The sequence below is a fragment of the Bos grunniens genome, chromosome 26, assembly GCF_055505025.1.
Source record: "Bos grunniens cultivar Pamir isolate PY7600 chromosome 26, Bosgru_T2T1.0, whole genome shotgun sequence".
Lineage (NCBI taxonomy): Eukaryota > Metazoa > Chordata > Mammalia > Artiodactyla > Bovidae > Bos > Bos grunniens.
Genome location: NC_141190.1, coordinates 10,167,815 through 10,191,139, shown reverse-complemented (window position 1 = coordinate 10,191,139; position 23,325 = coordinate 10,167,815).

Sequence of the window (23,325 nt, the reverse complement as noted above, 5' to 3'; positions counted from 1 at the left end):
ACCTACACAGTCTTTCTCGTATCTTCTCGTGCCTTCACTCCTTTTTTTGTGTCTTCACCACTTTTCCCTGTTTCTCTCCCTGTGTTCTTTCTCTGTGTGCTCGTTTTGGACATGGCCCAGTGCGGCTCTCTTAGGCCTGATCTCCATGTTCTCCCCACTCAAGTATTTACACCAACTAGAATCCTCCTCTCTGTGGTTGAAAACATCTAAAGAAAAGGATCTCACTGGCCTACCCAGACTATGGCTCCCCTTGGGGTCAGATCATGGTAATCAGCTGAAGCCATAGGACTATGAAAATGGGGACTCTCAAGTGTGCAAACGTGGGGACCCAGCCCCACTCATTTCAGGTCCTGGTGGAGTAGCATTTTGGAAAATGGATTTACTGCATGCTATGGTCTCAAGGAAGAAGGGGGATGAATTGATTTTGATCTCTTGCAAAAGTATTCCCATCATGGAAAAGAAAACTAAAAGTCATGCCTACTCAAAAGGTACACGTTCCTTTGTTTTTTTTAAGGGCAACATATAAAGTCCTGGTTTCACAATGTGTCCAAGTCTTTAGGCAAACATGTCCAACAGTGGTTTGTTCCTGTTTCATACTTGTTTTATTTTATTTGGCAGCAAAATGAAGATCATGTTTCGAATAAAAGCCCAGTTCTGTCCCTTATATGTTTCATTAGGCATTATATGCTGATCCTGTCGTCTCTTTCCAGGCGTACCCAAGCGTGTTTTACAGACTCCTTTTGTAGGAATATTTTGGTTGTAGGATTTGAGGAAGATAAAAGTCACTCATCAACTCATTATTTATATTAATAAATTAATAAAATTGCTTTTTCTTGATGCTATTTGGAAAAAACTGCTGGGAAACCTAAAACTGAACTATGCTTGTGGAGAACAGGAAGTAGAGAGAATAGAGGAGATTGTGGAGACAGGAGTCTGAGTGCAGGCTCTGCCTCTCCCACACGAGCTGTGTGTCCTTAGGCAAATTAACCTTTCTAGGCCTCAGCTTCCCTTCATCAGTCATATAAAGGTGATTGATACTGCCTTGAGCTTGAGTTTATAAGTTTGAGGACACAATGAGATAAAAATGATATATTCTCATGAAAGTACTTTGATGATTTGAATATGCTTCAAAAAATGGAAGCTTCTAATTTAAAGAACAAAAATTGCCTGAGCCCAGAAAACTGAGCAGAGCTTTCCCCCTCATCCTGTGTCTCCCTTCAGCAGTTCTCAGGGTCTTAAAAGCAGATGGATCCAGATCCTTAGCACTAACTCTTCCCTGTTCAGTTCCCCACTAGCTTGTGGCAACATCCTGTCTTATGTGGCTTCCTGCTGGTTCTTGGATGAGTCTCTCCAAAGGTGCATATTCACTTCTGATGGTCATTTAAAAATTCAGTCAACATACATCAGCCCAAGTGTTCATCATGCGTTTAGGTAGGCTGTGATTTTATAACAAAACAAAAGCAAAAATATACCAGGTGGTCTTCTAAGCACTTTCATCAATAACCTCTTGTGACAGGCACCACGGACCCCAGAAGTATATACTATTATTATTTCCCTGTTTAGTAAATTAAGAACTGAGGCAGAGAGAGGTTAAGTGATTTTTCAAAGGTTAAACACTTTGGTATGGAATCAGGCTGTACATCCAAAAGATAACTAGAACCTTCTCCCTGACTCCGAGGGCCTTCTAGTTCACTAGGAGGTTTGTATTTCACGTCCCACTAACCATAACATGAATGACATATCCCAGTCTAGTGTTGTGGGCAGAGGGAACTCAGATGTGGGCTTACTGACTTACGCCTGTTTCTGTGAGGGGGACTTGAATCTTAGGTCTTGAGCTAAGCTGATCAATCCCTCTTGTCACCATCCACCCCAGATTTTAGATGAAATTCCACCATGGTTTTCAGTAGCCACGTTAGCCTAGGTCTTAGTAGACTGAAGGAGAAAAACAATCACAGTTGAGTGGTCACATACTCAATGCTTGATCATACCACCAACTATTCAGCTTTGCATAGCTTTGCATCCGCCATGCACTTACTCCAGGCAGCTCACAAAAGCCAAGACCATAGAGATCATCTAGTTCAACGATAGCAAATAGATTTCATTTCATGTGCCAACTCTAGTCCACTGAGGGTTGGTGCTGGAACATCAGATGTAAAGAAATCCTGAGGCTGTCAGGGATTAAAGGAAAAACTGCCTCAATTGATTCGTGATGTCTGATATGGGCCCAGGAGCAGAGTACTAAGGCATGCGTGCAACATGTATACCAAAATGAATCAAATCCAACATGTTTGTGTTACAGAGGAGGAAATAGGACTCAGGAAGGAAAAGTGGGATGACTCAGAACCACTCAGCAGGTTAGTTACCTGGTTTCTTGCGCTCTTTTCATAAGATGTTCTGTCAAGTGACAATTGGTGCTCATAGGATCAGCACCAGAACACAGCAAGCAAATTACGTTGTGCTTAGTACAGTATTTGTGTGTTAAGTGTATTTCATTCTAATTCCTTAAAAGGTGATGATCCCTGTATTGTAACTCTGTCCATCAGAATATCTGATAATCCAGAGCATTCCCTGACTTGGCTGAACAATAGCAAATAACCCTCCCCCGGCCAAGGAGCAATTTGTTCCCGACAAAAAGAAAAAAGTCAGGTCAAGGTCTTCCTCGGTTCTCTAAAGGGCCAGCAACAAAGGTTTATGTAGCGATACTGTTTGCTCATCTGATCCGGGCTTGTCAGTAAAATCTGACAAAATAAAACAGATTTGAAGGAATGATGGCTCTCTAAATAGTAAGCTCAGCGAAGTTAAAACCCGGTGGCTGGATTTCATCATTTCTAAACATTCCTGAAGTATGAGCCAATTAAGGTGTGATCCCCAAGGGAGATGTAGGAATAAGGTAGAGAGAAGGAAAGAAGGGTAGGCAAGCAAGGGAACTCCATTTCCAAAGGTTTTCTGGTAAAAAGGAGAAGGGTCCCTTGGTGGGGAATGAGATCAACCTCATTAGACTGTGAAGTTTTGGGAGAAATTGAGCTGCTACTGCACCATGATGAAAATGGAGCTTGGACTTTGCTGTCAAATGGACTCCCAACTCAATCCCAATTCTACCCCTTACTGGCAAACGCAGTGTGCGACCTCTCAGAGCCTCGATTCCCTCAGCATACATCTTTCAAGATGGTATAAAATTGATTGAAATCATTGTGTCACACACCAGTGCCTGGAATGTAGCAGGGGCTTGATGAACGGTCAAGTGACTAATCAACATGCTGACTTATTGTATTTTGTAGGGAAAACGATACATACAGCAATACTGGACCAAGAATGAGGAGCCCTGGGATCTGGTCCCAGTACAAACCAGCACTGGGACCCTGAACACTGCCTTGCACATTTCTGGTTGTTGTTTAGTCGCTAAATTGTGTGCAACTCCTTGTGACCCCCATGGACTGTAGCCTGCCAGGCTCCCCGGTACTTGTGATTTCACAGGCAAGAATACTGGAATGGGTTGCCATTTCCTTCTATAGGGGATCTTCCTGACCCAGGGATGGAACCAGGGTCTCCTGCACTGGCAGACGGATGCTTTACCACTGAGCCACCTGGGAAGCCCTAAGCACTAAACAAAAATCTGCATAATAAAAGAATGAAGACGAAAATCCAAGGAGAATTTTACATACTTGTTGGGCCCAGTTTTCTCATCTATGGAAAGAAGACTGACTGCTCAGATCCCTTTTAACAATAGTGTTCTTTCAACCTTTGTATTTCTCACAGATGCTCAAGTCCACCAGGAGTTGCGTACAGTCCTGGCCATGAGATGGAAGTCCCAGGGAAGATCACAAAATACAGCACTTGACCTCAGTAGGCCCTGGGCTAAGTCACCCCTGAAGATTTGACCCTGACCACCCGGGGATTCTGTAAGGCTCCTCTTCCTGGAGTTGACTCCAAGCAAATGAAAGCAGATTTCCAAACAAGGGATAACCGAGTGTGAAAATGAGACCTGGGGAGGCATTCCAGCCTCTGTTTGTTCATAGTATTTGCTGTCACCAGCACTGTTCTCCTTCTGGGCTTTTAGCCCCTTTGCCTGTGAATCAGGCACTTGCAAATGGAAGGCTTAGGCTGCTCGGCCGCCATAAAAGTTAGGACACTCCATCCACCCATGTCCTTCATTGCCTGCACTCAGGTGGAGAGCCAGCTTGGTAAGCGGGAAGTGAAGGCAGGCAAGGCTTGCTAAGCCATCAGGGCGCCAGCTTGGCTCGGGGACAACCGCACTTCCCCTGGCTTCCTTTTCCCTGGCCGAGACTCCCTTGAAGGGTGGGCCTCAGACCCCAGAAGGGGACAAAGGCTTTCAGGAGCAGGGAGACAATAACATTCACAAGATGAGGAGTTCAAAAGGAAACAGCACAAGCTGGAAGTAATTGATGTGTCTTTAATGTTTCAAATATGCCTGCTTTTGTTTATTTTTTTAATCTCAACAAGTCACAGACACCGAATGGTAAATCAGATCTCTGCACCTCCCCCGCTTTGGCCCTCCAGCTTTAGAGGCGCTTTTACACAGCTTTAAAGATAAAACTTCAGAAAGCTCTAGCTTTTTGCCCAGGAGGCAAGGAAAGCAGCCCATCTGACTGGGAGAGGAAGGGGGCAAAGGCAGGCTGCTCGAGCTCCCTGAAAATGAGGTTGGAACCAGGAAGTGGACTGAGGTAGGAACCAGGAAGAGGAGTCTGTGGGAACCGATCAAAGCAAGGAGGCAAGAAAGGAGAGAATTCCAGAGGCTGGCTTGTTTTTGATGTTGTACCGAAAGAAAACCACTAGAGGTTTCTAAGCAGAGGATGGACAGTAGAAATATTCCTCTGATGAAACATGTTTCTAGTATCTTTTTTTGCTGAAAATTAAAACAAGTGGTACAAAGGGCACCCTAACCTACGTGTAGATCAAATTCAGATTTTGAAATCACAAGGCTGGGAGTAGGTTGTCATTTTTCTAACCTGTTTTACTCGGATCACAAGAATGCTTTCAGTGCTATCAATGCCCCTGAGTTATGTATTCATCTACTCAATAATTATTAAATGTCTCCTATGTGATCATCTCTCTGGGAGATACAAGAGAGGAAGAAATTTATAGCCTCATCGACATAAGTACGTAAAAATGTGCTAAAGAGAAAAATGGCACAATTATTTGTCCAAGGAGCAGTTTAGATGCTGTACAATATAAGCAATTTGTTGAAGAAAACCCTGAGAGCTGGAGTGGTCTGGAGAGGGTCGGTAAATACTGGGCGGTAAGGGGTGCAACAGAAATTCTAGCCCAAGGGAAGAGATGGGCAAAGATTGGGAAAGAGGCATGAGCAAGGTGTTTGAAGGCCTACAGGGATGCGACACTGGCCTATCTGAGACGGAGGTGTTCAAAATCCTTCTGGAAACAAAGAAGAGTCCCTGCTGACCTTTGAGACAAGGATTCGCCACTTTAAACGGTGATGTGAGAAGGCATACCTGGCAGCAATGTTTGGAATGGTCAGAAGTAGGAGAATCGAGGAAAAAGAGGTCAACTGAGGGTCATGCTGGTGTTGCAAAGGCAGAAAGACAAGACGCCTGGGTCAGACACAACCTAGCGTAATAGTGGGTTCCCATTGGCCCTTTCATATATTCCAGGGCCCAGCCAGCTGTCCAAGCTATCCAAAGAGCAAATTGGACATCCATGCTTTGAACCCACAGGCATGCCAGGAAATGAATACTTTTGGTGCCTAACAGGGGCCTGGATAATAGAACAAAACCCCAGGAAAGTGTGCATCCCATCTGCAGCCCACATCTCCAGCAACCAGCCCACCACTGTGGAAAGGGGAAATAATGAGCTGCAGACCATGTAAGGCCAGACCTTATACAGTTCATTTTTCTTGGGAATGTCTGAGGTTCCATGCACTGTGCTTAGTTGCTCAGTTGTGTCCAACTCTTTGCAACCCCATGCACTGTAGCCCACCAGTCCCCTCTGTCCTTGGGGATTCTCCAGACAAGAACACTGTAGTGCATTCAGTTCAGTTCAGTTGCTCCGTAATGTTCAACTCTTTTTGACCCCATAGACTATAGCACACTAGGCCTCCCTGTCCATCACCAACTCCCAGAGTTTACTCACACTCATGCCCATTGAGTCAGTGATGCCATCCAACCATCCCATCCTCTGTCGTCTCCTTCTCCTCCCGCCTTCAACCTTTCCCAGCATCAGGGTCTTTTCCAATGAGTCAGTTCTTCACATCAGGTGGCCAAAGTATTAGAGTTTCAGCTTCAGCATCAGTCCTTCCAATGAACACTCAGGACTGATTTCCTTTAGGATGGACTGATTGGATCTCCTTGCAGTCCAAGCAACTGTTAAGGGTCTTCTCCAACACCGTAGTTCAAAAGCATCTATTCTTCAGTGCTCATCTTTCTTTATAGTCCAACTCTCACATCCATACATGACTATTGGAAAAACCATAGCTTTGACTAGACGGACCTTTGTTAGCAAAGTAATGTCTCTGCTTTTTAATAGGCTGTCTAGGCTGGTCATAACTTTTCTTCCAAGGAGCAAATGTCTTTTAATTTCATGGCTGCAATCACCATCTGCAGTGATTCTGGAGTCCAAAAAATAAATTCCGTCACTTTTTCCACTGTTTCCCCATTTATTTGCCATGAAGTGATGGGACCAGATGCCATGATCTTAGTTTCTGAATGCTGAGTTTTAAGCCAACTTTTTCACTCTCCTCTTTCACTTTCATCAAGAGGCTCTTTAGTTCTTCTTCACTTTCTGCCATGGGTGGTGTCATCTGCATATCTGATGTTATTGATATTTCTCCTGGCAATCTCAATTGTAGCTTGCGCTTCATCCAGTCCAGCATTTCTCATGACGTACTCTGCATATAAGTTAAATAAGCAGGGTGACAATATACAGCCTTGACATACTCTTTTCCCAAGTTGGAACCAGTCTGTTGTTCCATGTCCAGTTCTAACTGCTGCTTCCTGACCTGCATACAGATTTCTCAGGAGGCATGTCAGGTGGTCTGGTATTCCCATCTCTAGAAAAACTGTTCTCTTGTGATTCACACAGTCAAAGGTTTTGGCATAGTCAATAATGCAGAAGTAGATGTTTTTCTGGAACTCTCTTGCTTTTTTGATGATTCAAAGGATGTTAACAATTTGATCTCTGGTTCCTCTGCCTTTTCTAAATCCAGCTTGAACATATAAAAGTTCACAGTTCACGTTCTGTTGAAGCCTGACTTGGAGAATTTTGAGCATTACTTTGCTAGTGTGTGAGATGAGTGCAATTGTGCAGTAGTTTGAACATTCTTTGGCATTGCCTTTCTTTGGGATTGGAATGAAAACTGACCTTTTCCAGTCCTGTGCCCATTGCTGAGTTTTCCAAATTTGCTGGCATATTGAGTGCAGCACTTTAACAGCATCCTTTTGAAATAGCTCAATTGGAATTAGCTGTTCCCTTCTCCAGGGAATCTTCCCAACCCAGGGATCAAACCCAGGTCTCCCGCTTTGCAGGCGGATTCTTTACCACCTGAGCTACTAGGAAAGCCCCTGAGGGCCTATGCTCCCTCTCTAATCCCATATGCCATCCTAAGCTTATATTTTGACAGGCACAGGGTGAGTTTCTTTAGCCAATATCCACTTAAGGATGGAGGAGGTACTGACTTTGGTTCCTCAAGTGGCCAGGACACCCATTCCAGGTGACATCTATTAGCCCTGGAGCCCAGCTCTCTGGCACTTTTCACAGGACAGGAAAAAACAGAAAACAGGGTATCTTTTTTTCGTCCCCTTTTTTAAAATTTGGAAGCATCAAGAGTTTTTCTCTAACACCCATTGAATTAAATTTGTGAGTTTAGAAAATTCATAAGAATTTTTATTTGATCTATAAGTGCTCTACTCCAAGAGCATCTTCTGAACTTGGGTTTCTCTTTATAGCTGAGGCCCTTGATTTTATTTTCCTGGATGGCCTGTAATTTATTCTATTATCTAGTAATGTGTTCCCAGGATCCTCTGCTCTGAACCAAAGGTTCCTTGGCTTTCTGTATTAAATACGACTCACAAAGTGAGCATCACTTTCTACCAATGGTAAGACAAGATTTTTTTTCCGGGGGGGCGGGTGCTGTTATCTTTCTTTCTTACTGAAAATGTTGAACCATAAACCCAAATCCTTGTAAAAAATTTTACCCAACTGATAAGAAAGTGATTTCCACAAACTATATGAATCCAGACCCTTCCAAAAAGACCTCTATTTAACTCAGTACCACCCACATCACTTCTGTTCCTGATGGTCCTATATCATTTGACGTAGCTTCCTACTTCATCCTTATTTTCTAGTCACTAGTAGCAGTGGGTGTTTCTCCCAAATGTCACATCTTAAGAGAGCAGCCCAGCAGGGGCTTGGAAGTGTTCTAAAAGGCTTGTTTAACAATCATCCCAAATGGATGTTTGAAAATAAATCTGTTTTTCCTTAAGATGGATCTTGCTCTCCCTCACTCATTCCCCAACTGGGAAACATTCCCAGCTGGGACACATTCTTATTGTAGCAATAGTTACTGTATCCTGCAGGCTCGCTGGGTCACTAGAATGCCCAGAGCTCAATTTTGTTACCCTGACTAATGCTAGCCTATATACCACATCTTTCTCTGCCTGCTTCCCCCACACAAGTGGGTACACAGGAGCCCAGTATTCTGGGGTCAGATTTGATTCTAGATAGAGAAACTGAGTTCTAGAAAATATACGGTGGACACCTATGTATTTGTTGGTGATGGTGGTTAATTGATCGGTTGGTTCCTTTGGTCCTCCTTCTTCCTGACTTTCTTTTGGAAAAACATTTTTCCATACATTTCCAGAATTTATGTTTCTGAAGGGGCTAATCCCACTTTTAAGTTCCAGAAGACAGTATACAACCTAGGCCTGGCTAGTTTTCTTCCTTCGTTTCAGTAATTGATTTAAGAAGTGGGTGTATGAGCCAAGCCAAGCTAAGCCAAAGTGTCATTCTTAGGATTTGGGCTAGTACTCTTAGGAGAGAAATAACTGCCTTTGTTCTGGATGTGAAAACTGATAGGTTTTAAGCATGAGGCTTGTGGGGGCCCTCCTGTTATCGGGAGTACTAAGTTCAGAGAGGAAAGGAGAGATGAAAGATACATAGACTCAGATGTCTAATGGCATTTGTTTGAGACCCTGGACCAAGCTGTGCCTGAAGCTGACACTGCCTGAACTTGTCAACGACGTTAGCTACAAGAACTCCTTTTCTTGCTTAAAGCAGTTTGAGCAAAGCTACTCTCCTTGAAGAGCCTTTCCCACCTGATGCCTTGGTACTTTGAGCCTACTGTTAATGGAAGTCTTCCTGGTCATAACAAGGTGCTAAAGTCTGGGAATGGATTGATACATTCTTGTTTATCCACTAATTAAGACACAAGATAGAAATATGTAGCTTTTATGAACACTGTAACCACTTCCAACTCATCTTAATCAAGATCTTTAAACTCTTCTTTCCCAAACATGACAAAGTAATGATCAAGTAACAAATTTTATAGATGATTTGCCAGTGTGAGGACTAATAATAAAAGGTCCAAATGTGAGGAGCAGGCACATGGGACCCGTCTGATACACAAAACCGGAGCCCAGGCCCCAAAGACTGTGGACACATTATCTACCACCCAAGCGAAGCGCCTCTCCAGGATGGGCCAGTCAGGGCCAGGTAGAAGGACTTCATGAGGCAATGCTATTTCTGTTTTGTAGACGTAAAGACTAAATCTTTCAGTTAACAGGACCTAAATGGAAACTGTGAGCTTTGAAATTAGGCAGACTTGTCTTTAACTCTCAAGGTTTGTGATTTACTGGTTGTATGAAATCTCAGAGAAGTTTTCTTAATTTGGTTTCCTCACTCAGAAATGGGAATAAATACTACCCGTAGTCGTTGAGGAAATTCAACTAAATTGTGAATCCAAGTACCTTCTCTGGTCACTGGCACACAGTCAACTGTTAATAACTGGTAGCCATCCTCAGTATAATTATTAGTAATAGTAAAAATAAAGGAGGTAGGAGTTTTCTCACTCTTAAATTTCTATTTAAATTTCATGTGTGTGCTATAATTGAGATTTTAGGTCTGTAAAACAACATTAAGAATAATTACCAGGAATAGGCTTTGATGTCCTCTTAACCTGTCATATAGGGATAAGAGGAACAGAAAGGTTTTGGTCAATTTTGTTGAGGCCAATATAAAATACCTTGACTAAGCCAAATTTCTCAAACACTTTTATAGAATTTTGGTGAGCTGACATTTGTCTATTCTCAATTCGGACAAAACATCACATTTAAAATAATGCTAGCAGATATCTTTAACAGTTGAATTTTATAACCTTTATTGAAAGATAAAAGCTAATACATTCCACTCATTTGTTGAGCCTCTACAAATGGCATTTAAAATGATATGTTTGAGTGCTAAGTCACTTCAGTCGTGTCTGACTCTTTGCTACCCTATGGACTGTAGACCCCAGGCTCTTTTGTCCATGGGATTCTCCAGGCAAGAATACTGGAGTGGGTTGCCATTCCCTTCTCCAGGGGCTCTTCCCAACCCAGGGATTGAAACTGCATTTCCTGAAGCTCCTACATTGCAGGTGGATTTTTTTTTTTTCACTGCTGAACCACCAGGGAAGCTCCTAAAATGATATATGAACTTTTTAAAAAGAGAATTTTGAAAATGTAGTCTAGATTACTCCACTTTGAAAATGTAACATAATAGGAGTAAAACAAAAGATAAAACTGAAAATAAAAACTCAAAAACAAATACAACCACAATTATGTAACAGAAAAAGTAATGTTAATGAATGTAAAAAGAATATACACATGTTTATAATGATGGTTCATTCAGACTCTGACAACTGGGTTTTAAATGGTTTTACAGAGTCGTGTATCCTTTAAAGCCAGCCTGGCCTTGGAGTACAAAATGGCAACCCACTCCAGTATTTTTGCCTGGAAAACTCCAAGGACTGGGGAACCTGGTGGTCAACAGTCCATGGGGTCACAAAGAGTCAGACATGACTGAGCTCCTGAGCATACACACACAGGCTGGCAATGCTAATTCGGGGGTGGTAACCTTCAAGTTTTACCTCACATAAGCATTACATTCTTGAAAATGGATGTACTTTGCAGCAGATCAAACATGTCTGTGGCAGGCACTGAACTCTTCTGTAGTCTGAAACCTGTGGGGCTGCCTGAAAGGGTCCCTGTAATGGAACTGGAGCTGTCAAGAAATTACTATCACTTCATTCAACCTGTAATTCATTTATTCAATAAGCTTTTCTTTTGTTAACTTTGCTCCCAGCACTGTAGTAAATACCAAAAATTGAATGGCAATAACAGCTTTCAAAAATTGTGTAAGGTACAAATAAATACTTTTCCTTATTGAAACAACAGCAACTTGGATCCTTTGTGAGTGAAGGAAAGAGAAAAGGGGATTCCCCACCCAAGTTGGGAGTGGAGGGGGAATAGCTCTTCTGATTTGTTGTGTTTCAGGCTCTTTACCAGGACTCCCACATCAGGGATGCTCTTTGCTACTCCTCATAAGCCTAGCCACAGTGACTGCTTCAGGGATGAGTACATGAAAAAAACTCTGGTTAATGATAGGTTAAGAATTTTATTGAACATCTTGGATCACTTTTTTCCACTTTTTTCCAAGTGCTACCACTCCTGTGCATGAAACACGGGACAAAAGCCGACCACAGCAGAAGGCAGAACCAAGGAGTAGAGAGAAACTGACTCCTAAGAATCCCCCCACTGTGAGCTCTGAATTCAGCTGTGCCTTACCTTGCTTCCTGAACTTTCAAGGTTAGGTAAGCCAATGAATTGCTTTTTTGTTTAAACCAGTTTAGGCTAGGATTTTGTTACATGCCAATTAAGGTGACTTAATGATATAGAGCCTGGAGAAGGGAATGGCAACCCACTCCAGTATTCTTGCCTGGAAAATTCCATGGACAGAGGACTCTAGTGGGCTAGAGTCCATGGGGTTGCAAAGAGTCACATACAACTGAGCGACGGAGCACACACACCCAGTGATATAGAGATCTGGTATCAAAAACAAACAAACAAAATTAAAAAATATCTAAGTCTAAAGGAGGCATTGGGCATATGAGGAAAAGTTCTAGGATCACAGCTGAGAGACTGAGGCCCAGCACAAAAGCTGGTGGAACCTAGAAATGTCTACAAGTTGACTCACAGACTCATGGTGCACCTTCAGGTAAAAATAATTAAGCAAACAAATAAAACATCTGATTTCTTCTGTGTGGCCACATATGTTTGACTGGGGAGTTTTGAGAGAGAGAAACTGGAAAAGTACCAGAATCCAAGATGGTGGCTCTGGCAGGAAAGTGGAGCAGAGATCGGGAGTTCTCTTCAGGAAACTAGCTGAGGAGTCAGCCATTTTACAATATCTGCTCTGCTGGGGGAAAGCAATGGGGTAGCTTGCTAAATGTTGAGCAAGGATGCTTGCAACAACTGCATTATTTAGGGCTTCTGTGACTTCAAATAAGAGGCTTTCCCAAACTTGGGAAGGTGCCTTTAGGGCCAAAAATAAAGGGGTGTGACTCTGCTAGCACACAAGCAGAAAGAACTCAGACAAATGAGGAATTGTAGTTTTATGAAATGGGGACTGTACAAAGCAGATGCATTAGGAATTTGGAACCAGGATAAGACAGTACATTGTTTGTTCAATTCCTGGTAGAAATCCTGCCCCCCAAATTATTTTTAATCATATATGGCAACTTTTTTACCAAAGAAGAGCTTTGATGAAATGCTAGGATAAAAATCGTGGCAAGTACAGCTCAGAAGAATTTTGGAACTCAGAAACTTCCCTCCCAAACCACAGTTAGTCCAGTGCCTGTTTCTGGCAGGAATGGCCAACTCAGGGCTGATCAGGCAGCAGGGGCAAAAGATCAAAGTTTTCTTTACATTAGGAATTTTACGTTAGGGCTCTAACATTCTTCTGATTCATGAGTTTTGGAGTATTTGGGATCATTTAACTCTGCTTCTACTGAGTAAACATTAGAAACTATTTAAAAAGCAAGACAGAATTAACTCAGTCCAGTACACATTCAAATACCAAGGTCTAAGTCCCTTGGGCAAGACATTTGCCAACGACAGAAATCTAGCGCTCCATCTAGGAAGCCAAAGGAATCAGTCCACACCTTAGCCCCTTCTCATACCGTAAGACAGCTCATCTGGGTACCATGTGCTAAGCTATGCTTATAGCAGAAAAACATTTCCAGTACATTCAATCCTTGTTTTATATGGCAAATAGGAGAAGTGGTCTGGCTCTGTGATAAAAAGCTCAGTACCCAGAATTAAACAGATAGTTGAGAAAAAGGCAATAGATCAACTCTAGAATAGTGCCTAAGGCATGGCAAGGACTTAAAAAATATGAGTGAATGAATAAAGCACAAACTAAGTGAATGAATAAGGCACAAGCTAATGAATAAATGAATAACTGAACTACTAGACTGGTTGGTTGTGCCGTTTAAAATGAAACGTGGAAGAGACCCACCTGGAGAATTTTTGGAACTGCAGCAGCATCACAGTTGGTCAATAAGACACATATTTATGGCTCATCCACATAGCACAAGATGAGGAGGGAAACACCGAAGGGGAATGAGATTAAAAGGTGTATTTACATGATTTCTGCTCCTACTGCTTGTCATCCACTTGAGAAAATAAATATGCTAAGGAAACAACTGACATTGCAAATTAATTCTTTTTGTGAAATAAGGGGTGCAGACAGAAAATATCTTACAAACATTCATACAGGTACCGGGGTTGAAAGTCAGAGAAGACGTCACATAGAGCATCAGTGTGGGTAGAATTTGAATCTGTGCAGAGAAGGAGCAAGGCTGGCCTGGCAGTGAATGTACAATGTGAATACAATCGTGTGACCTACTTGGAACCTGCATGACGTCTAAATATCTCTGTCTATATCTCTTGGTCTCTCTGCTCCTGGTTCCTACAATTCTCTTATCTAGATTTCGGCCTCTGGTTCTGTTTCCAGTCCCATTACTTTGTACTCTTCCCATCCACTGTCCTCAGGAAGCAAGAATCATCCTTTTAAAAGATAAATCTTATCTGTTTTCTCATCTATTTAAACCCTACAGTAGTTCCTCACTGACCTTAAAACAAAGTCCCCACTCTGCCCTCCAGCTACACTGAACCTCTTTCACTTCCCAGGTGTGCTACGGTGTCTCACCTCTGGGCTTTAGACACGATCTTTCACTCACCAAGAAACCTTTTCCCGGGCTTTCACCTGGCTGACTCCTATTCACAGGATTTCAGCCTAGATAACACTTCCTCGGGAAGGAGTCCCTTGGCCCCAGACTGTCTCTTCTCTTTTCTCACAGCCCCCTGAGCTTTCTCTCATAGAGCTTGTCACACTGCATGATCACATTCATTTTTCCATTTTGCCACCAAATTCTATGCTCTATGAGAAGACGGACAAGGCCTGTCCATGTTGCACTTTGTTATCAATGCAAGTGATAGTGTTTGACACTTGTTAGGTATTCAATGGGCTTCCCTGGTAGCTAAGGTGGTAAAGAATCCGCCTGCAATGTAGGAGACCCTAGTTCTATTCCTGGGTCAGAAAGATCCCCTGGAGAGGGGATAGGCTGCCCACTCCAGTATTCTAGGGCTTCCCTGGTGGCTCAGACGGTAAAGAATCCGCCTCTAATGGGGGAGACCTGGGTTTGATCCCTGGGTTGGGAAGATCCCCTGGAGGAAGGCATGGCCACCCACTCCAGTACTATTGCCTGGAGAATCCCCATGGACAGAGGAGCCTGGCAGGCTACAGTCCACGGGGGCGCAAAGAGTCAGACATGACTGAGCAACTAAGCACAGCACAGCACAGGATTTCCATAAAGTTTTGCTGAATGGATAGATGGAGAGATGGATGGGTGAATGAATTTTTTTACAAACAAGTTAGAAGGGGATTGAGGATGTGGTGGACCTTTAACAATAAGCTTCTGAATTTTACCTTGAAAGCAACTAATTATCAAATAATTTTGAGTACAAAGTGTGACAAAGCAAGAGCTGATGAAATTGATATTCACAAGAAAATATAGGTACAATTGATTATACAGGAAGGGGAGCTTTGAGAATAAAGGAAAAGAAGTCAATGATTTCATTTTACAAGAAGAAAGGGTTTAAGAGAAGGCAGCATGAAATCAAGGGTGTAGTTGAAATGCTTCTTAGAGGAGGTACTAATATTTGGGGACTTTTAAGATTGAGCTCAACCCAAAGTTGGTCCTCGGAACCAAAGATCATTCTCCCTCCATGCCACATTATAAACACCAGCACATGCCTTACCCAGGCACACACACACATAGAACAAAGGAAAGGTGAAGTCTTGAAGACAGTTTGTAAATAATCCCTTCCACGGGGATGAGCCAGTTTCTCTGACTGGGGACAGAGAATGACAAAGATTCACAGCTGAGCAGAGGATATAGACACACTCAAGCCTGACTTCTCTCAGGTTGGAGCGCCAGCAAATACGCAAGCTGGTCCTCAACTTACCCAACCAATAGGGCTGAGCTGGTCCTTCTTCAAAGATTAAAAAAGAAGGAAAAAAAGAAGAAAATTAAAATGTTACCATTGTTCTATTATTCTGTGTGTGGTAAGTGCCATGTAGGCAGAGGAGGGACAAAAAGACCAGCCAGTTTGCAAATACTAGAAAGGTCAAACAGCCCAACCAGCTCATGAGTGGTCTTAGAATACACAGCCAGGGTGACTCCTGAACCTCATTCTGTTTGGAGTCAAATGTTGTTTGGATTATAATATTAAACTAGGACTAACATGACCCACACTGTTAAGATTACTTAAAGAGTGGAAAATTGCATAACAGAATTTTTTTTTTTAGTCTTCTAGCCTGAGGGTCATAATTTGTAGGGAGCGCTTAAATACTGACTATTTACTAACCGTTGACAGCTTTTTCAGTTCAGTACAAGATGGAAAAGAAGTCCCAGTGCCTCCTCTGGGAGTGATAAGTTAAGCAGGCAAAGAATCTAACATAATATAGACAAGGTGTGGCTGTAAAGTTATGACAGGGAATCTTTTCAACAAAAATATCAGAACTTACTGTTCAAGAGAGCCATTCTGCAAGTCCCTTACGTTGGGGTATAGTACAATTAGTTCAGAGGTACGTCTATTGCTCAAACATTTTTGGAAGGCATCTTCAGACATTGCGACTCCGTGTGGTCTAATCAAAGAAGTGTAAATGTTGAATTCTGACCATTACCAGCTGCACGAGTATAGTCAAGTTTCCTAAACTATCAACTCCTTAGATTTTTTTTTCTCCTGTGAAATGGAGATGAGCTACTATACTACAGTTTTAAGAGGATCAATGAAATGATGCTAAAAGCACCAGTCTTAGCCTGCTGGCCATCAAAGGCAGCCATTCCCATGTCATCTAAGTTCAGTTTGAGATAAAATCAATCTTGTTAGGTAATCATGGAATTTTTTGACTAGCAGCACAATTACTCAGCTTGATTATTTTTACAGACATTCAACCTAGTTTCCATATTAGTTTCCTAGGGCTGATGTCACCAAGTACCATACACTGGGTGGCTCAAACAACAGAAATCCTCTCACAGTTCTGGAGGCTAAGTCCAAACTCAAGGTTTCAGCAGAGCCATGCTCTCTCTCTCTAAAGGCTCTTGGACAGAATCCTTCCTTGCCTCCTCCTCTCTCTGATGGTCCCCATTACATCCTGATGCCCTTTGGCTTGTAGATGTAGCTCTCCAATCTCTGTGTTCATCATGACTTGGCATCTTCCCTGTGTATATTTGTCTGTGTGCCTCTTCTCCTTTCCTTATACAAACTTCAGTTAGGACTTAAAGTTAGTCAGTCAGTTGTGTCCAACTCTTCATAGTTCCATGGACTATAGCTAACCAGGCTCTTCTGTCTATGGAATTCTTCAGGCATGAGTACTTTCCAGGAAGATTCTTTACCCTTTGAGCCACCAGGGCAGACAGAACTTAGGGCCCACTCTAATTCACTATGACCTCTTTAATTATAATTGCAAATACCCTATTTCCACAAAAGATCACATTCTGAGATTCCATGTATATGTCAATTTTAAAGAGTTTACAAAGGTCCGTCTAGTCAAGGCTATGGTTTTTCCAGTGGTCATGTATGGATGTGAGAGTTGGACTATAAAGAAAGCTGAGCGCCAAAGAATTGATGCTTTTGAACTGTGGTGTTGGAGAAGACTCTTGAGAGTCCCTTGGACAGCAAGGAGATCCAACCAGTCCATCCTAAAAGAGATCAGTCCTGGGTGTTCATTGGTAGGACTGATGTTGAAGCTGAAACTCCAATACTTTGGCCACCTGATGTGAAGAGCTGACTCATTTGAAAAGACCCTGATGCTGGGCAAGAATTGACAGCCAGAGGAGAAGGGGATGACAGAGGATGAGATGGCTGGATGGCATCACCAACTCAATGGACATGGGTTTGGGTAAACTGTGGAAGTTGGTGATGGAGAGGGAGGTCTGGCCTACTGTAGTTCATGGGGTCACAAAGTGTCAGACACAACTGAGCGACTGAATGGAACTGAACTATTCAACCCACAGTGAAAGTGAAAGTGTTAGTCACTCAGTCATGTCCGACTCTTGGCAACCCCATGGACTGTAGTCTGCCAGGCTCCTCTATCCATGGAATTCTTCAGGCAAGAATTCTGTAGTAAGTAGCCATTCCCTTCTCCAGGGAATCATCCCAACCCTGGGATCAAACCTGAATCCCCTACATTGCAGGCTGATTCTTTACCATCTGAGCCACCAGGGAAGCCCATTCCATGCCCAAAATCAAACTTTAAAAAAAAAAAGTCAGAGTTTAACATTCTTGAGGACTTTCAAAATAATCCAGTGTAAGGTTTTACAAAAGTTAGCAAAGAAGAAGAGTTCCAGAGATGTTTCAGACAGTGGAAGCTGGCAACTTTATTGAAAAACATGGCATGGCCACCATTGTGATTAATTTAAGGCCATCATGTTTGACTCTGAGTATATATCTCATGATATAAACTTTAGTTAGACCACTCTCTTGTCCCTTCATGAATGTGGAATGGAGAGTGTACTCATGCTTGTCTATGCTTACCAACTGACGTTCATTTCAAAAGGGCTTAAAACTCAACATTCTGAAAACGAAGATCATGGCATCTGGTCCCATCACTTCATGGCAAATAGATGGGGAAACAGTGGAAACAGTGTCAGACTTTATTTTGGGGGGTTCCAAAATCACTGCAGATGGTGACTGCAGCCATGAAATTAAAAGACGCTTATTCCTTGGAAGAAAAGTTATGACCAACCTAGATAGCATTTTCAAAAGCAGAGACATTACTTTGCCAACAAAGGTCCGTCTAGTCAAGGCTATGGTTTTTCCTGTGGTCATGTATGGATGTGAGAGTTGGACTGTGAAGAAAGCTGAGCGCCGAAGAATTGATGCTTTTGAACTGTGGTGCTGGAGAAGACTCTTGAAAGTTCCTTGGACTGCAAGGAGATCCAACCAGTCCATTCTGAAGGAGATCAGCCCTGGGATTTCTTTGGAAGGAATGATGCTAAAGCTGAAACTCCAGTACTTTGGCCACCTGATGCGAAGACTTGACTCATTGGAAAAGACTCTGATGCTGGGAGGGATTGGGGGCAGGAGGAGAAGGGGATGACAGAGGATGAGATGGTTGGATGGCATCACTGACTCAATGAATGTGAGTCTGGGTGAACTCTGGGATTTGGTAATGGACAGGGAGGCCTGGCGTGCTGTGATTCATGGGGTCGCAAAGAGTCGGAGAGGACTGAGTGGCTGAACAGAACTGAACTGAGAGTTATTCACTCAAAAAGAATAAAATAATAATAAAAGAGGTGTCTTCTAAATTTGACCTGGCCAGAAACATATCCAGGCTGAGTTATTCTCTTTCCCCTTCCCACCTCCAAGCTCTGTGTTACACCTTCTGCATTTGTAGAAATATCATATACTTCTCTAGATAGGCAGCCTTTATACATCTTTTGACACAAACAGAGAATTAAGGATATACTCCAGTCTCAGATGAAATCCCTTAATAAAAGAAGGCAGATTTTTGATGAAGACAGATGCCTAAAGAAAACCAAGTTTACTGCAGGGCTCTTGGAGAGAATCCTTCCTTGCCTCTTTCTCACTCTGATGGTCACTAATAATTCTAATGGCTCTTGGTTTGTAGACATAGCTCTCCAATCTCTGTGTTCATCATCACTTGGCATCTTCCATTCTGTATTAGTGAACTTTGACACCAGGCTTATACCTGAAAAACTGATCTAAAGGGAACTTAACCTGGGAAGCAAGGCATACATTTGAAAACTCAGATGCCTACAAGAAGCATGGCAGCCTAGGGCTCTAAAGTCAACAACCTGCAAAGGCCAAGCAGACAGGCTCCACAATGAAGCAAAACTAATTCAGTTCACAGTGAACACATGGGAGACATCCTGTTGAAGGTAATCAGTGGTTTCCCTGCTCCAGCCTGTTGGTGTCCTGCTTCATTTGTAAGAGAAACCCAATATACAAAAGATTTAGATGTAACACACCAGTTTTTAGTGAGGATATTGCAATATAATTGCCAAACAATAAATTGCACATATTTAAAAAGCACAACTTAAGAAATGTCAGATGAATGGATAAAAAAACAAGGCATGTACATGCAATGGAACATTACTCCAAGCATAGGAAAAGAGAATGAAATACTGCCATTTGCAACAATGTGGATGGGCCTGGAGAGTATTATGCTTTAAGTGAACCAAGTCAGACAGAGAAAGACAAATACACTGGATTTTCTCTTATATGTGGAATCTAAAAAATAAAACAAACCAATGCCTATAATAAAACAGAAACAGACTCACATAACTCTAGAGAACAGACTAGTTGTTATGGTGGGGGAGGCGAGAAGCTAGGGATTAAGAGATACAAACACAACAAGGTATATTATTGTACAGCACAGGGAAATAGAGCCATTATTTTGCAATAACTTTAAATGGATATTATTAAGTCGCTAAGTGGTGTCCGACTGTTTGCAACTCCATGGACTGCAGCACGCCTGGTCTCCCTATCTTTTACCATCTCCCGGAGTTTGTTCAGACTCACGTCCATTGAGTTGGTGATGCCATCCAACCATCTCATTCTCTGTTGCCCTTCCTCCTCCTGCTCCCAGTCTCTCCCAGCATCAGGGTCTTTTCCAACGAGTTGGCTCCTCACATCAGGTGGCCAAAGTATTGGAGCTTCAGCATCAGTCCTTCCAATGAATATTTAGGGTTGATTTCCTTTAAAATTTACTGTTTTGATTTCCTTGCAGTCCAAGGGACTCTCAAAGGTCTTCAGCACCACATTTTGAAATCATCAGTTATTTGGCACTCAGCCTTCTTTATGGTCCAACTCTCACATCCTTACATGATTACTAGAAAAACCATAGCTTTAACCAGATGGACCTTTGTTGGCAAAGTGATATCTCTGCTTTTTAATATGCTGTCTAGGTTTGTCATAGCTTTTCTTCCAAAGAATAAGCATCTTTTAATTTCATTGTGGCAATCACTGTCTGCAGTGATTTTGGAGCCCAAGAAAATAAAATCTGCCACTATTTCCATTTTTCCCCATCTATTTGCCGTGAAGTGATGGGCCTGGATGCCATGATCTTAGTTTTTTGAATGTTGAGATTTAAGCCAGCTTTGTCACTCTCCTCTTTCATCCTCATCAAGAGGCTGTCTACCATTAGGGTGGTATCACCCTACCATTAGGGTGGCAGGCTTTCTACCATTAGGGTGGTACCATCTGCATATCTGAGGTTGTTGATATTTCTCCCAGGAATTTTGATTCCAGCTTATGATTCATCCAGCCTGGCATTTCACATGGTGTACTCTGCATATAAGTTAAATAAGCAGGGTGACAATATATAACCTTGACATACTCCTTTCCCAATATTGAATTCATCCAATATTCATGTTGAATATCTGACATAATATTATAAATCAACTATACTTCCTAAAAATATAAATTAAATAAAAATAAAATGTGCAATTTATAAACACATATATATATGCTAAATATTTAACCTTTTAAGAAACTACCAAACCGGTTCCAGAATGGCAGTTACCACTTTACATTCCTACCGGCAGTGTACAAGAGTTCCATTTCTCTGCATGCTTGCTAACACTCAATATGGCCAGTCTTTTTAATTTTAGCCATTTTAATAGTTGTGTAGTGATATCTTCCTGGTGGCTCAGATGGTAAAGCTTCTGTCTGCAATGCAGAAGACCTGGGTTTGATCCCTGGGTTGGGAAGATCCCCTGGAGAAGGTAATGGCAGCCCACTCTGGTACTCTTGCCTGGAAAATCCAATAGACAGAGGAGCCTGGTAGGCTACAGTCCATGGGGTCGCACAGAGTCGGACACGATTGAAGCGACTTAGCAGCAGCAGCAGTGATTGTGGTTTTAATTTGCATTAATTTACATTCCCTTAAATATATTCCTTATTTCAGTTGAATATCATTTTATGTGTTTATTTGCTATCTATACTTCTCATTTGCTTAAGTGTCCATTTAAATCTGCCCAATTGGGTTTATTTTCATATTATTGAGTTTTCAGAGTTCTTTCTATAAACTCTATACATGTTCTTTATCAGATATGTGAGTTTCAACTATTTTCTCCCAATCCATGACTTGTCTTTCATTCTCCTAACAGTATCTTCCAAAAACACAAGTTTTTAATTTTTCTAGAGCCCAGCTTATTTTTTTTTTCATGTGATCATGATTTTGGTGTTTTAGCTAGGAAATTTTTGCCTAACCCAAGATCATAGAGATGTTCTCCTATATTTTCTTTCTCCCATTTTAGAATGCTGGGAATAATTTTAAATTCTATGAAAATTTTCTTTAGGCCAAACAAACACATCTATGGACTTCATGTAATGTGTGGATCACCTGTTCATAATCTGTTATTTATAACATGATCCCTCAGATCCCAATTTTTATCTCAAATAAATATATTTTTAAATCCTAAAATCCCACATTTTATATCATGTGACGCTAATGAGTCCCTTGCTGAAAATTTTCACGACACATCATCTCTCAAAAGTAACTGTGATAAGTCTCACTCGGGCTCATATTTTCCTTACACAGAAGATCAATGCTTTCTTTTTAAAAAGTATTGAATGTGGGACTTCCCTGGCAGTCCAGTGGTTAAGACTCCACACTTGGCAATGCAGGGGTTGCAGGTTCCATCCCTGGTCGGAAAACTAAGATCCCACATCATGCTCTGTGGTGTGGTCAAAAATAAATAAATAAAAAACCACATGGAGAGAAGTTGTTAAAAAAAAAAGTGCTGGAAGTCTGAATTCTTTTATTGAGTAATGAGAAAAAGAGTAAATTATGAATTACTTCTTCTGAATTTAAATTTGCTTGGACTTCTGGTTGGATGAAAATGACCTTCAATAACACAATGTATTAACAATCTACCACATCAGCCAACTATTACTGACCTTTAACTAATAAGAAAACTGGTGAGAAGGGTTAAAAGGGAAAGGGCAAAGGGAAACCAGACTTTTCTGTTTAAATTTTGCTTTCGGGTGATCAGGGTCAGCGCTAGTTGAGGCACTTTATTCTTCAGGGCTATCTCAGAACCCCCCCAAAAAAATGATTTCAAAAGCACTTGGCTAAATAAATGTTCTTTCTTTAACATGGGCTCTCCAGCTTAGTGTTTTTAATATACTGGAGAAGATAAACTTCTGGCCCTGGGCAGATGCTGAAAACGTTTTTGTGTAGTCAACAGAGAAAGTGTGTTCTTAGCCCCTCTGGCGTTGTTCTGAAATCCACACGTGATGCAGGAAATTAGTTGTCTCATGTCCAAATACTGTTCACGAGAATAGTATTTTTAAATGTGTTCAGCCACCACAAAGATGCAGGGTGCAGTTTAGAATGTGTGATGTGTCTTGTGAGGTTGGAGCTTAAGAATGTCACTGCGTGGATGGGCAGACCACAGGCAAGGGAGAGCAGGAAGCTAGTGGAGCCTTCTACTGGGAAAAAGCGTTGCTGGACCCTCTGAAACGATGACAGCATTAAACGTCAGGAAATCAAAAAGAGCAAAGACAACTACTGAGCCCCAGCGCTCTGTGCTGCTGCTGAGTCGCTTCAGTCGTGTCTGACTCTGTGCGACCCCATAGACGGCAGCCCACCAGGCTCCCCCGTCCCTGGGATTCTCCAGGCAAGAACACTGGAGTGGGTTGCCATTTCCTTCTCCACCAGTGCTCTGTAAGTGCATAAAATTTCTCTTCTATTACAGCTCAGAGGCTGATTTGGACCAAAGAC